Source organism: Pygoscelis adeliae, unplaced genomic scaffold (assembly GCF_000699105.1).
Source record: "Pygoscelis adeliae isolate BGI_AS28 unplaced genomic scaffold, ASM69910v1 Scaffold855, whole genome shotgun sequence".
Taxonomy (NCBI): Eukaryota; Metazoa; Chordata; class Aves; order Sphenisciformes; family Spheniscidae; genus Pygoscelis; species Pygoscelis adeliae.
The window spans coordinates 137,742-142,046 of record NW_008824727.1 but is presented as its reverse complement, the minus strand read 5'-3'; positions in this window follow the sequence as shown (position 1 = coordinate 142,046).

The following is a 4,305-nucleotide window of genomic DNA, read 5'->3' as shown; positions in this document are numbered from 1 at the left end:
AGCAGGAATTTTGTGCTAAACTCACTTCTCAAGTTCAGCCCACTAACAAAGGGCTTGCAGCCGAACTTCACCGTACCCAAGGGCCCCGCTAAAAAGACCAGCCATCACGGAAGGGGTCACATTACATCAGTCCAGCTCAGGCAGAAATCTCAATAGCTCGTTCTCAAATTGTGACTCGAGGAGAAAATTCCCCAAGCATAAGGCTTTTATACAAAGAGCAGTCCACCATTTCCTGCAGCGCTGCATCTTCAAAGCTGAAACCTGCAGGTAATGGTGACCGTGGTTGTCCAAGCACGTACGCACAGTAGAGGAAGAGCAGCTCTCTGAAGTCTGCCCTTCCTATCTCCACGGCTGCACTGGCGAGCAAACCCATTGCAGACGCATTGCAAACACCTCCCCAGCCCCGGTTCTGATGGGAACTGTGTTCCTACACAAAAATGTTACTGAAGAATTCAACAGTCAGAGTGTAAAATCCTTAGTGTTCACAAGGTAAAAAAGAAAATCTGCACGCAAAATAAGGATGAACGGATTACGCATCTATTGTTACTATAGTTTTTAGTATTGGTATGGTGGTAAACTTTTAGAAAGTTTTGACGTGAGCTGTAATAAACAGGTAAATAAAATACCGTCTTCTCATGTACGGTGCTTATAAGCAGTTGTCTACAGTCATGTCACTTTTGCAAGGGAAATGCATCACAGAGAGCACTAAGAGGGTTGATGGCACCTTTCTGACAAGCGTTGCTGTTCGCACATGGAGACCGCAGGGCTCGTAAGAGCACCTTGCTCAGATTTCCCTTCACCAGTGCCACAGAAGGCTCCGCTGTGTTCAGAGTCAGTCCAGACCTACGTTAGGCTTCCTGCTTTACAGAGCCTCTTCCACCGACTGCAGCACCTCCTACCCCAGTTTTACAGCAGCTGCTAAGCTGAGTGGAAAGCCACCCTTGCACCCGTGTTCGGCTCAGCCAGCCTGGGGAAGGCTCGGCTCAGAGCTGGCAGGCCCTTCCCCAAAGAGCGGGCATTGCTCCTCCTGCAGCTGACTGCAGCCAGCCTGCTGAATGGCGACGAGAAGAAAGCAAGAGGAACTCTCCTTCACCGCAGAGGAAGCTGGGCTTTCCACTCAGCGAAATCCTCCCCGTCTCCCTGAGGTTTGCATGGCCATCACATGCCTTGGCCCAGAGTGGGCTTCCCCGCTAAGCGCTCACGCTGCTAGAGCCACCCCTGGACACTGCAGCCCTCAGGCAGACCTTCCGGCTCCCCCGTGGAGCTCTGCTCAGCCCCCAGCCCACCACTACTGAGTGAGGCAGATGGGCTCTGCTTCCCCCGGGCCGCCGGGAAGGGGCACTGAGGGCCGAGGGGAGCTCTGAGGCGGCTGCCGCAGGGAGCGGGGAGGTGGCGTGGCGGTGAGGCCACGTCACCACCATCCACAGCGCACGCTCATGCGACCCTGGTCCCGGGCTGTGCTCTGCAAGCAAGGCTGGAGCAGACAACCCAGAGAAAACCCTGGTCCCTGCTGAAGGCAACCCCGAAGAAGGGGACACAAAGACCCCCACAACAGCATGCTGCTCTGCATGTCCTACAGGGTGACCGAGTCTCCCAGGAGACAGAGCTGGGGTGTTTCAGCAGAGCATCCTGCTACACAGGCGCAGCGATCACGGGACTGTGGCAGGCAGTGGAGCGTGCACCGACGGGCGCAAGCCAGGGAACGCATGAATGAACGCGTGCCTGGGAGTGCTGCAGAGAAGGGGCTCTCCCCATGCCCTCGCACTCCTCCCAGCAGCTCTAGCACCCCCTGCCCCGCCATGACTCACAGAGAGTTTCATTTTCCTTATCAAGAAGACAACCTACTTCCTTGCCCCAACCTCCCAGAACCAAACAGATCCTAAAGCACTTCAGTGTCTGTACTGCTGCCTGCCTGTGTCTTCCTTATTTTGAGCACAGGTGGCCCTGGACATATGACACCACAGCCACCAAGGCCCATGAGCTTGGGTACTGGGCAGCATGCCAGGTGCACCACCCCGGCTCTGCGCACAGACAGCAGCACGACCCCTTTCTCTCTCTGAGCCCCGAGAACCGGCCTCTCGCCGTGCTGCCGTCACAGCGTGCTCTGCATTTGCTCTGGCTCCCCACAAGCATGCAGCAGCTACGGCACACGTGAGCTTTGCCAGGCCACGAGATGCCCAAAACAAGGAGGGACCGTGGGGCTCCAGGCACCAGCGGACAGCTCGGGCGGTGAGTCCCTACTCTAGGTCACCTCTCCGCTCTGCAGTCCTGCCAGGGACTTGAGGTGTCCAGGGTAGCCCTGCCCCCCCGCCCCCCCCAGCCCTGTGCATGCCCCTCCACCTACCTGGGAGGACTGTCCTGTCCCACATCCTGCAAAGGCAAGTTCCCTGGTCCCGGCGCAGCTTCCACTGCCCGTAAGCAGCAGGGCCCAATTGCTGCCCGCTGCAGGCAGGGTGCAGCCCCACGGCAGGGGCGCACACAGGTCTGCACCAAGCACAGGTGTCCCAGCTCCCCCACGGAGCTCACAACCATCGCATGAAGGGCAGGAGCTTCTCTTCAGATGGAGGCACGCAGCAACCGCTTCAAAGTCACAGGAGATGGGACCTGCAGCACCGGAAGCTCCACTTGCAGCTCAGGTGGCGGGCCCCTCTCCCTCACCTACTCCGTGCCCCGGGGGCCTGCAGCTCCCCTGCCAGACATGAGTGGCTGGGAGCAGATGTGTTCAGGAACAGCCACGGAGGCAGGGACCAGCAGCAGGCAGGAGGGGAAAATGAGGCTGTTTACCTTGTGACCGTTACTTGTTTGCAGCGGCTAGAAAAGGAGATCCATTTCAAGCCACAGGAGCTAGAGGATGGGCTGGCACGGCAGAGGGTGAGAAAGAACAGCCAGCACAGCCTGGACTCAGGCAGCAAAATCCACGATATGGTAACAAACCGCTTGGAGCTGTGTGGTTGGGTCTCGTTCGATGCTGGGGAGCCAGCATGCAAGTGCCCGAGGAGGGCCAAATCGTCCACCCCGCACAGACTGCGGCAGGCGCTGAACAGCTGACCCCGTCACGAGAGGGGGCTGCCCGAATTTCACAGGAAGAAGACTCCAAGTGCACTGCAGCCAAGCCTCAGCATAGCTTAGGCACAGACGACTCCTGCAACCCAGAGGAGCTCCTCTCTGCTCAGAGCCCCCACCTGACGTAAGGTATTTACAGTGGGGCCAGCTGAGCCTCTCTGACCAGCCCCAGCCTCCCGCGGGTGATGCTGGCTGAGCTCCCCAGGGCTGGGCTGAGCACACTGGCTTGCAGCCCTGCAGAAAATCACGCAGCCCACTGAAGACAGGCACAGGGTCAGGTTTTGAAATTTGTCTTTTTAATAAAAAGGCACCTATAAAACAGGTCAATACATTACAGGCAGCACAGATACCCAAAAACAAGCCTAAAAATTGTTTCAAATAAAAACCAATAAGATGTCTTCACATATTGTATTTATATATTTATATTTATATATATATTTATATAATGGTACAAAATGACTGGGGAATTTTCTCCATGGGATGACAGAGAACAGGTCAGTCACCATTACCTCAACGTGAAAGCTAATTCCGGGTGTGTGATTATCTGACATACTGAAAGATGCAGTTTCCCAGCATTCGCTTTTTTGGAGCTGGAAAAACATGGCGAAGTCATGGCTAAAACATGGGCAAACCTTTTACTGTGATTAGGTGGAGTCAGTACACAGAACTCAAGCTGAGAAGCCGAGCAATAAACTACAAGACACGAGACTAGACACAGCTCACGGCAGTGGGCAACCGGCTGATGGCAAACCCTGCCTAGGTCTAACAAGGACTGGCTGGTATTGAGCTTCCAGAGAAGCTCCTGCCATATTGCTGTTCACAGACACGGTTGGGAGCGGCGCCTGGGGCAGAGGGCTGTTAGGCAGCACTTCTCCCCGTTGTTCAGCCATTGCAGCGGTAGGGGTAGGGCTTGCTCCAGGGCGGTGGGATTTTGCGGAAAAGCGCCGACTGCTGCTCTGAAGTCCCCAGCTCTGACCTAGCGTCAGGATTTCCCTTTTGTATCCAGGGCTGCCAAGTCAAAAGACTTTGCTTCTTACTCATTTGTCACCGAAGGACAGGTCTTCCTCCTGCCGCCAGGCAGAAATAGCATCGTGCTGCCCTGTCCCTGTGAGCGGGCAGCGCCGACCTCCCTAACACTGCACAGCAGTGCACTGCAGCCTGCGGGCTCTGGCTGACACGGGGACAAGGCGTTGCCAACAGCGAGAACCGCAAGCCCCAGGCAACTTCTCAGTCAGGCTGGGC